The sequence below is a fragment of the Mytilus edulis genome, chromosome 5, assembly GCF_963676685.1.
Source record: "Mytilus edulis chromosome 5, xbMytEdul2.2, whole genome shotgun sequence".
NCBI classification, from domain to species: domain Eukaryota; kingdom Metazoa; phylum Mollusca; class Bivalvia; order Mytilida; family Mytilidae; genus Mytilus; species Mytilus edulis.
The window spans coordinates 55416560-55428791 of record NC_092348.1 but is presented as its reverse complement, the minus strand read 5'-3'; the positions used below and the strand labels follow the sequence as shown (position 1 = coordinate 55428791).

Here is a 12232-nt window from a genome sequence, read left to right as displayed (position 1 = left end):
ATTCAGTAGAATTTTATATTGCATTACTAGGAACTTTACGACCGTCGACAGGGGAAATGAAAATAAAATATACTCATTCAGATCCCGACACATATTTTTTTCTCCATTTCTCTGAGAAGGAATAACGTTATATTCCGTACACCATAACGTCACACGTTTTTGGTCAAATTCTAGGCCTATCGATCAACTTTGAAGCCATTTATTTCAAAAACAAGGATGGTGACATATGAGTTTCTATACGTGTATGGATTCACTATGCAATCCTGGATATTTTGTTAGTTTTTTGTTTTTCTCCGTATATAAGAAAATAGCCATCCATTCGAAAATTTAAAAAAGTAAGCCGAAAAAAAGGCATTTCCCCTATATACCTAAGTAAATTTGTCGCCAAAATTGACGTTTTCCTATGAAAATTACAAGAAAACAAAAATGGTGACCCCCATTTTTTATTACATATTCCGATGTAACTCGATTCAAAGTACACGTATGCCAAAAATTTTGGAAATCAGGAGATATGCCATTCGGTATCGTGTTACCTTAATATTTTAGAAGGCGGAAGAATTGGATGCTTCATACTCTGTATATAGATGCCTCATGTTACGAAGTTTCTGTCAGTCACATGTCCAATGTCCTTGACCTCATTTTCATGGTTCAGTGATCACTTGAAAAAAAAGTTCAGAATTTTTGTAATGTTGAATTCTCTCTTATTATAAGTAATAGGATAACTATATTTGGTATGTGAGTACCTTGCAAGGTACTTATGCCCGTCAGACAGTTTTCACTTGACCTCGACTTCATTTCGTGGATCAGTGAACAAAGGTTAGAATAAGTTTTGGTGGTCAAGTCCACATCTCAGATACTATAAGCAACAGGGCTAGTATATTCGGTGTATGGAAGGACTGTAAGGTGTACATGTCCAACTGGCAGGTGTCATCTGACCTTGACCTCATTTTCACGGTTCAGTGGTTATAGTTAAATTTTTCTGTCTTGGTCTGTTTTTCTCATACTTTATGCAATGAGTCTACAATATTTGTTGTATGGAATGATTGTAAGGTGTACATGTCTAGCGGGAAGATATCATCTGACCTTGACCTCATTTTCATGGTTCAGTGGTCAAAGTTCAGTTTTTGAGTTTTGGTATTTTTATCTAATATTATATGCCAAAGGTCACTATATTTGGTGCATGAAAATATCTTATGATCTATATATAAGTCTCCCAGGTTTTATTTGACCATGACCTCAATTTCACGGTTCATTGCACAGTGTTAAGTTTTTGTGTTTTGGTCTGTTTTTCTTAAACTATAAGTAATAGGTCAAGTATATTTGTTGTATCGAAGAATTGTTAGCTGTTCATGTCTGCCTGGTATGGTTCGTCTGACCTTTACCTCATTTTCATAATTCATTTGGTCTTTGTTTAGCTATCTTGGTTAATGTTAAGTTTATGTGGCAGTTGTAATAAATCTTTATACTTAGGGCTATCAACATAATATTAATGATGAGTAAAGTAGGCGAGACATTTCAGTGTGTGCACTCTTGTTTAAATGTGCTTATTTATCCGAGTCCTGGACTGCATTCCAGTGGCTTTCATTCGTTTACTTTTGTGTAAATTTTATACAGATCAGTATTTTTTCAAATGTTTTACCAATATTTTAGCTGCATGTAACATCTTGAACACTCAGAACAGCAAAACAAAATTTAGATTTCAGAAATAAATAGTCTTTAGTCATCGACGAATAGCCGATGATTTCAAGAGTTGTTTCCGTTAAAGGATGATTCCTTTTTTTTTGTGCAATACTTGCTCTTTCGGAGGCTCGAGGGTAATTTCAGCAAAAATTTTATCAGTTTTGTTTTCATTACAAATTTTATTTATTACACTATTAGTTATAACTTTATGAATTGGCTCAAAAATCAACCCAAAAAATCGAATGATTTTGGCCTCAGATTTATTTTTCAAATGTTTATATCACTGTAAAAGCTCCAAATTGTCTCCCTTTAGTGCAATAATGACATTTTGTTTTGGCATGAGAATCAAAATGTCTTTTTCAACTCATCGGTGACCTATAGATATTTTACAAATATGCTTTACGTAAACTAAACAGTTGTAAAATTAAATCGATTTCTGTAATTTAGTTCTTTTTTTATTTCGATATATACACATGGAAAAAAGTATTGCAACACCTTGATTTTTTAAAACTTGAAAAATCAGCCTCTTTTTTGGATGAAATATAATAAAATATGTGTATAATATTATTGAAACATAGTTTATGATAACATTGGCATTGAAACGAACAAAAATGTTTGAAAAATAAATGATTTATATAACCACAATTTTAATACCAAAATGGAGTGTTTTTTGTACAAAAAAAATGCATTTTACAACTATTACTGTAGTCGAACATTACAATGTCAGACATTTCAAAATTAATCCTTAGATGACTGTTCACATCATGGTTGATGGTTATACGCCAAAGAATTAGTACTTTGTGCGCAGCCTCTATCCAAACGGATAACCGCATCTAAACGTCTTCTGATTCCTGCCATAAATCGACTAATTTGTTGCTAAGGTAGCAGCAACCATTTCTGATGACGGGCATTGTTTATTTCATGATGGGTTTGAACTGGGGTGTCCTTTCGCGCACTTTCCGCCCAATAGTGTCCCAAATATGCTCGATATGGTTGAAATCCGGGCTACGATCGTGCCAAGGAAGATGAACCGAATTCCATTTGAACATTGGATCTTCCTCCACGATGCTAATTTCCAACTTTGGCGAACTCTGCACAACATTGGATACGGAAAACTGTGTGTCTGTTCGTTAGCAAAGGTCTCCGAAATGGTCTTATCGCACGATAACCAGTAGCGATGAGTCGATCTCGAACAGTTCTTGTTAAAAGGCTCCTGTATGGCCACCACTCTCTTTTTAGGATTGTCTTGTATGCAATGGGTTTCCTTCTGACCAACCTTCATTATGCTTGATTTTTCTTAGCAAATGGTATAGGGGGTCTTCATTATCTCGGAATGTCTTTTACAGCATTTATTGCCTGATTTATTCTCAAAACGACTTATAGAGAAATGATGATGACCAACAAAACGTGCAGTTTTTACAGCGACATCCCTGCTTCCCTTATGCTGATAATCTGCCATCTTGCTGCAGTTAAGAGTTGTCCAGGACCCATTATAAGATGTCAATTACATAACTTTAAAAATTAGGTTATTTAAAGGGTTGAAAACAATGAGGATAAAAACAACTGTTTTGCTGTTTACGGGTAGAGTAGCTGCATGAGCAGAGTCGATATTTTTTTTATTAAACTCAGGTGATACTTAAATAATGTTTAACTGGTTCTATTTTACCAAATTATATCCCCAAAAAATGAAAAGTGTTTTTTTAATTTCAATTTCAATTTGGTGTTGCAATACTTTTTCCATACTAGTGTGGATCTAGCCGGCGTTAATATTCATGAGGCTAGCCGTCAATAATATTCATGAGATCAAAACCGTGTTCGATGAAATGTTTTGGGTAGTTATTAGATTGTGACAATAAAATAACTTTTGCTGTTAATATCCATTATGGTTATGCTATTTATAGCAATATAAAGTAATTAGGAAATAGTAAGCCAATAGGTGTCTTCTGCAAGGTCCGCGTCATTTAAAATGAAAGTAAATGAAAAGTTTAATTGCATTGCCTCACACAACACGAAACAATTATGAACATTAAAATGTTGTTATTATTGAATCAATGTAAACTTACATTTACAATGTTATTTAAAGACGCAAACCTAGAAGTCCTTGAAGAAGACCAAAAGTTAATTTAGTAAACGCGGACCTCGAAGAAGACACCCATTGATTTGAAGTAATATCACATATAAATAGGAACGTTATTTAATCATAGTTATCGTTCATAGTTTCTAACAACACTTCTTCGAACGCAAGTCATCTCATGAATATTATTGCCGGCTCATGAATATTATTGAAGGCTGGCCTCATGAATATTAACGCCGGCTGCTATCGACGGCTAGATCCACACTAGTTTTTTCCATGTGTATATATATCTCTCTATTTCTCCTATTAGTTCAACTTAAAAAAAAGTACCTTAACAAAAATGATTGCTTCTTTCGAGGGCAGATTGTGAGCTTAAGTGAACGATAACCCCATGTTTTTATTTGATTTTTCTATTTAGTATATGATAAAAGTTCATCTATAGAAAAACAAGCAAAATCCTACATGTATATTTAAAAAATAATGGATTAATACCCTCCAGTCCCCTTAACGACAAAAAAAATAAATAGAACATTACGTTTAAGTATCACCTACAGTATTTTACAACCTCCATTGGTGATACATTATATGTATTTCTGCTGTTGTTTTATATAAGTTATTGTCCTGAATAAACATCTTTATGCGTTTTTGCGTTTTTGCGTTTCAGTTTTTATTGTGAAATTTCTTCAATCAGCCGAGACAAACTTTAAATTTCGCCTTAACGATGTTTTCGCGAGAAATCCATGTATTATTATCGAATTACTACATTTAATCATTGTCTAGTGCCCTAAAATGAGATTTTCCGAGACGCTGGGTTTGAAATGGGATACCCTATTTAATTTAAACAATATTTGCAATCTTTTCAAAAAGATGCAGATGGGAATTTTCGTTCCTTATGAAAGTGTTCGCAAGGAGTTAAATTATAAACTCCTTATAGGATTATCAAAAAGCAACTATTAAGGACCCCCTTGGAATAAAGATCTTCCAAGACAACGTGTTCGAGAGTTTGAGTTTAATACATGACTTTTTAAAACTTAATGGACGGAGCAGGATTATCTTACTCTTCCAGTTAACCATACATCATCACAGTTGCATTGGTTCTTGTTGCTCAGATTTTAAATTTCAATGATTTCGTCCGAGACCACAATTGTCGTCCCTTGATTTTCGTTATTAGTCCCTAGTGATAACAGTGGGTTACTTGCCAATAATTTTTATACCCCTTCCAAATTTATTTCTCCTTGTTTAATGCCTCACATTGTAAGTAGGGGGGGGGGGGGGGTGAAATTACACTGTAAAAAAATTTGGGTCCAGAATTTTACAGGAAAGTAGTGATTTGGTCCAGCTGAAAAAGGTTAAAAATTAGCACCTCGGAAGGTGTCAAAAGATTTCAAGACACCCTAAACACAAAATTGTCCATATTTTGAGTTAGACGCGATGAAGTTTTCTATAATTTTGATATAATTTGTCCCAAAATTAGTACAACACACTGTAAAAGTTTCATTGAGAAAGCGCAGGTGGGATTTTTTAAATTTTCATTTATGTTCTAAAAGAAATGCACTACGAACTAATTGTGTTCTCGGACCATTTGTTTTGTGGACTGTTGTGTATCTTGTTGTTTTTCATTCAGCTGCAGCTTTGTTGGTTTGTTTCAACCCTTTTTAGTGTGATTATCCTTTGGTACACTTTGCCTCTCTCTTATATATGATATCGCAATAATTATATATATGTAAGCGTTTTTTAAGTCTGGTAATATTTTCGTCATATTTCCAACAACTTTATTTTTCTTAAACATTACAAATATTACAAATATAACAAACAAACAAACTTCATTTTTGGAACACTATCACAAAGTTTACGTAATACATGTGTAGCTATTTATTTAGATAAACTGTATTAATCCATACATTTCGGAATTATTTAGCAACTATATCCAAATGACGAGGAAGTTCGAGGTTATTCAAGTAATAAGATTAAGGAAACTTTGGTTAACACAACAGCATTTTCAACAAAGTAGTTTATTTTTGTTTGACAAACTAGAAAAGAGGGGGAAAAGTAATAAAATGGTTACTTAAGCATTTACTTAATTTCTATCACGAAATAAATGCGTTTAATATTTTAGATACAGATACAATATAGTACATTCGTAAATGTAAAACACTTTTTAATAGAAAATTTAAAAGAGATACATCAACAGTGTTTATTTTAGAATTGCTCAAGTCTGTAGGGCTTATTCCCGATTGTCCCACTTTTTTTTAAATTAAGAGCTCATATTGTCCCACATGAAAAGTTCTGACTGGTCCACATTATTTTATGAGGCGAAATGTTCTTATCCCTTGTTAGATTGTCTCTATGGTTTTGTTTCAGATATATAAGCCAAAATCTACATTTTATGCGATGCTCTTCTTTTAGACATTGCGGCCATCTTAATTATTTTGGCGGGGTCATTGGATACTTTTTTGAAACTAAATACCCTAAGGATGATTTTGGCCATGTTTGCTTTAATTTTGCCAGTAGTTTCAGAAGAGAAGATTTTTGTAAAAATTAATGACGACGACGAATAATGAGAAAATGAGAAAAGCTCACTTAGTCCTATGGTCCAGGTGAGCTAAAAAGCAAAACGGACAAAAAGCAACGGACAAAAAGCAAAAGTGTCGGACAAAAAGCAAAATTATCGGACAAAAAGCAAAACGGACAAAAGCAACGGACAAAAAGCAAAATTATCGGACAAAAAGCAAAATTATCGGACAAAAAGCAAAACGGACAAAAAGCAACGGACAAAAAGCAAAAGTATCGGACAAAAAGCAAAATAATCGGACAAAAAGCAAAAGCGGACAAAAAGCAAATCGCGGACAAAAAGCACCGTATCAAACGTTTCTCCCTAGTTTTGACCACAGGAAACAGTGAGTTGGAAAGGTTTCTGGACATGCATAATTAACTTTCTATAGTCATGATAGTGTTTAAATCATTTTGATGTGATTCTTGAGATGAAATGGGTGTGTATATATAATTATTTTGATGAAAGCAATGATACATGTTAGTTATATGTCCGTCACGTGGTAATATGTATACTTATTTTATGAAATTATTACAAACATATCGAATAAGAATAAAAGATGATCTCGATATTATAGGTATATCCCTTCTGTATTCTTTAACTTTTAAGGTAATATTTTTCTATTCGTTAGTATTTTTTGCCCTTTTCTCCTTTTATTCATATTTGAACCCCAGTGTTCTCTGTTCTTTTTTTTTTTTTTTTTTTTTGGTCCATTTTTCTGTAAATTTTATACATTCTCCGATATTCTTTCCTATCCAGATTTCAGACCTTAATAAAAAAAAAAAACTTGATGGGCACCATGGTATTCACACACACTAAACAATACAGTATATGATTTGGAAAAATAACAAATATATTCAGCTAAATAAAATGTGTACTTGTTCAGAGAAAATTGATAACACACTAAACTCTTAAAACATACATCTGTACAAAACAAAGAAAGGCCAGAGGTTCCTGGCTTGGTTGTATATTTCTTTATCTCAAATTAATCATTTACATATTTAATCAAGAAAGGACAAGAACCATTTAATCGGTGTTATTTTATTTGGACTTCCTAAATCATTCGTATATTGGAATCCTGAACACCCCCAGTTCAAAGGTTAAAAAAATAAGATACAAGGGCCTGTGATTGGGATTAAAATAACAGTCAGTATTGAAAGTTTATCTACCAGTATACTGATAAAATTTGTAGAATTATAGGTTGCAGTAAAATAAATTAATAAATTGGAACATACAATTTTCTGTATATTTTTTTCTATTTTTCTACATGCACGTGTCAGATATTCCTTTTTGAAAAAAACAACAAGAAAAGCTGTTTGTTATACTCAGAGCTTCTCAAAGCCGGTTACTATGTAGCTGGTCATCATATCCTCAACACAACTGGGAATTATTTTTTCTTTTTTTTTTTTTTTTGGGGGGGGGGTCAAACTTTTGAAATTATGTTCTTAGGGGGGGTCATTATGTGGTTTTATAAAATAATGGGGGGTCCCAACATAACATTTTACATCAAAAATTTGAACCGACCCCCTCAGCTGATAAATAATGACCATTCCCTAATAGAAAAATATGCAGAAATAACCATTTTTACTAAACACTTTTTACATTTTCCCGCCTGCATAACTTTTTCAATAGAACCATGATTCGGACGATGAATGTCTATGGTTCGGACAGTAAATGTCTATGGTTCAGACGTCCGAACTATGGTTCATATCTAATACAAAAAAATATAATAAACACACAGAAGTGCGTAAACATCAAAATATTATAGTTGGCCTCTTGTGAAATAGGAAACAAAGCCACATTACTTTGAGGGTCTGGAAGGAAATCATTCAGTTCTATATTCTCTCGATCAGTTTTACCTTTGGTCTCCATTCTGTTATTTTGACAGCACCATATTTTTCAATATTTATTTTTCTTTTGTGTGTCTTTTTTGTTGTTGTTGCCCGTGATTCATATAGATGTTTTTGATGGTGTGGAAAAAGGATGGGGGTACTATTTCTTGCTGCACATTTTCTCCGTTGTTCTTTGTCTTCTCTATTCCGTAAACCTCATCGGGGACTTTTTTTTTACTTTTCTGTTCTCTTCTAATTATTTTCTAAAGTTTGTTTTTCTGAAATTATTTTTATTTAAAATTTTGTTTTGTAGATGAAAAAAGTAATTATATCTTTTGTATGGGCAGTTGGAATGAAACACTGGGGGCCAGGGGAGTTACAAGTAGGCTCAGTATATTATGGTAACCATGAAATAACCAATCCAAAAGACAGCAATGCTGTAGCGGTATGTGAGGAAAAGAATTGCCGACGGACACGTACTGGCATACCTGAGAAGAGGGGACGCCTCCATTATTTCCCCGCTTTTTAAAGCAAATTTGATAGAGGGGCATTGCTATTTGAATGCTAAGTCAGCAGTGGAGGTGTATAAATATCGTACTGGACCCCAACAGAAATTGAACGTTGGTTTCTTGTGCAAAGAGTGCAATGTAGAACATTTACAAAAATTACTTGCAGGACATAATGTTCATGTTAGAATATTTTAAATCTTGATTTATTGAAAATTAAAATATACCAAATCTGTATTATATTGTTGTTTTATAACTTTTTTTCAGTAATGCCTAGTAGAAAAAGAAAAGTTTGGACTAAAGATGCTATGCGGGAGGTCTTTAGGGAAATTACAAATAAAATAAAAACATGTCCATAAGGAAAGCCGCGGAAATGTTTAATATTCCTAAATCAACTCTGGCTGACCGAGTGCAGAAGATGGGGAAAAACCAATGTTTAAGAAAGAGGATGAGGGAAAACTAGTGAATATGCTGAAAAGCGGGCATCCCTAGGTATTGGGTTTGGGAAAAAAACCTACCTTAGATATGCTGGGCAGCTAGCACAGAAAAGAGGGATAAATTTTAAGAACAAGATGCCATCAGACAAGTGGTGGAGACTCCACAAGAAGAGGTTTCCGGACACATTATCCCTCCGAAAACCAGAGGCAACAGCAGCAATCCGCCATAAACAAATGAACCCAGAAAATGTGGGGTCATATTTTGATGCTTTAAGGTAGCACAATACAAAGATTTGTTCACTCCCAATCAGACAACTTTAAACTGATGTAATTCATTTCATCCTTCTTTATATTTTATAAATGAGGTACCAAAAGAAAGAAGAAAGATTAATCTTTCAAATTGTGATAATTTCATTATGACATAATTATTACATAATTAATTATTATGTAATTAGTCACTATATTGTGATGTCCACACTTGAATGAATTTAGCGTCTTTGTTCTTCATAGCATCCCAAAATATTTTATAGATTCTTGTACAACACAGCTTGGCCTCCAAAACTGTGTCTCAGATTTCCAAAAACATCAATAGAACAAATTTTATACCCAATTGAATTTAGTGGTCTCTAATGAATTGATGTTGCAAACTTCATTGAAGATTTATGAGAGAATGAAATACAATAGGAAAAATCTGAGACACAGTTTTGGAGGTCAAACTGTGTTGTGCAAGAATCTATAAAAAAAAAATTAGGATGCTATGAAGAACAAAGAAGCTAAATTCATTCAAGTATGGACATCACAGAATGGCAACTAATTACATAACAATTAATTATGTAATAATTATGTCATAATGAAATTATCACAATTTGAAAGATTAATCCTTCTTCTTTCTTTTGGTACCTCATTTATAAAATTTAAAGAAAGATGAGTGGAATTACATCAGATTAAAGATGTTTGATTGGGGATGAAAAATCTTTGTATTGTGCTACCTTAAAAGAAACCCTTTTTAAAGCATCAACTTATGAATAGTCCAGAAAAAATTTGGAATATGGACGAGACCTATCTCCCATTATCTGTAGATTCTGATAAAGTATTGACTCGGTAAATTTGTATTCTAGTATATATATTCTTTGATATGTCAATCACCCATACAGTAGTATTGGTAAAAGATAAGTTATATAAGAATAAGAAGATGATTAACAATTATGAGACCAAGGAATTGTATATTTAAATATACAATTCCTTGATGAGACTAATATACATCAAGTGTACATGATTGTGAGCTATTAATTATAAAGGCAACCGTATGACAACGAAAAAAATCCATACGGTATAGTCGCGGTATATAGTCGACTATTAAATTTGCCCCGAATCGACAGTAAAAATGTAAAAAAAAAACACCAAAAAAAACAAGAAAACAAACAAACAACCAAATTTATAACAAAACAATTTACGAACAAAATATATGACAGACAAGAACCAATGACAACCACAAAAATACAGGCTCCCGACTTGAGACAGTGGTGTAACATCAAATCAAGAACTAACTGTAAAAATCAGTTTCAGTTGGTTTAATTCAAAAGATCAATACAAAGAACAAAAAACTACTTACATAAAAACAATAGACACAATGCGCCGAAATTAAGATAACTGGCAGAGCCACTCGCATCCTAAATAAAATCTAGTTCTGCCAGTCTTATTTATCAGTCAGTACACATTCAATCATATTGTAGTAAAGGAGCGAGGCATGTGCAGAGTAAAACAGGGTTCAGAGAGAGTGTAACGTTAATTGCGTGTGCCAACGCAGCAGGAAGTGTACTACCTCCACATGTAATAGTAAAGGGGAAAACAAAAAGAGCTTTACAATCATGGGACACCAAAAATGCCCCCGCAGGTGTATTAATGTCTGCATCTGACAGTGGCTGGACAAAGCAGGTTAGACCTTTATAATATCCATTTGTATAGTAACTTGGAAATCAAATGTCAAATATCTACATAACTGTACTTGCAAAAGAACTCACGTGTTTCCTGCAAACGCTACGTTTGAGTTTCGCAGGAAAATGTTCAAGATGTTAATATAAATAATAATAATAAAAAAAAACATACAGCTAACCTTTAACTTACATTCATCTCTATATGCCAAAAGAACAAATAAATACTCAATTTATGTACAAAGAAAAACGATATAACCTAGTGAAAAATTAAGGAAGATAAAAAAAAGTATACATACATAAAAATTTCACATGTTATCTATAAAGTTCTATGTTGGAGTTTTCCATGGAATAGTAAGGAACATGTCAATTTATTAAGATTTTGTATCTATCTCAATATGTAGAAAAATAAACGGTATACAATTAGTTATGAATATGGTTATTTCTAGGGTTTAGCAGAGCTTTGGTTTACAAGCCTTTTTCTTCCAAGTATTGGACCAGCACGTCCACAGGTGCTCATCTTTGATGGACACAATTCTCACAATCATGTGGAACTGCTTGGTACACAGGCAAATTTTGTTCACGTAAATATCACGTGAAATTCACGTGAATTTCACGTAAAATTTTTCACGTGAGATTCACCTCAAACGAGCTTATACATGAAACTCACGTGAAATTTTTCACGTGAATTTCACGTGAATCTGATGTGAAATTCACGTGAATTGAGATTTCACGTGAAATTCACGTGAAATTTTACATGTGAAATTCACGTGAATTGAGCCTTCACGTGAAACTCACGTGAACTTTTCACATGAAATTAACGTGAATCGAGCTTCTTTTAAAAAAAAATTAAAGTGAATTCAGCCTCAATCACACAAATTTCACAGGATTTGAGCTAATTTAACATTCTTCTTAGTCTTGACCATGTGTTCATACTTTCATCCTATTTCTGATTTCTTTGTTTCCAAATGTTGTTGGTCTTAAACGAAGAAAGCAATAAAATCATCACAGGTTATAAATAATATCCAGGGCACCTTAGTTCACTCCTAGAACTATTTTGGTTGTGTCGGAGTCTCAATCCTTATTTGTAAATGATTTATGGACTTTATAGATGTTTGCACTGATGTATATTTCATTTCAGTTGATTTTTATTATGTATGTATGAATAAGTCATATTGTGTGGTCATCAGTTTTGATACAAACCAATCACATAATATGGAA

The 12232-nt window shown here is 33.0% G+C and overlaps 1 protein-coding gene across 1 annotated transcript in view; it reads left to right on the top strand.

The window, feature by feature from the left end:
- Nucleotides 1-12232, top strand: part of LOC139523969 (neuralized-like protein 2) — a 220610-nt gene that overhangs the window by 174730 nt on the left and 33648 nt on the right. The gene's annotated exons all lie outside the window — the stretch shown is intronic.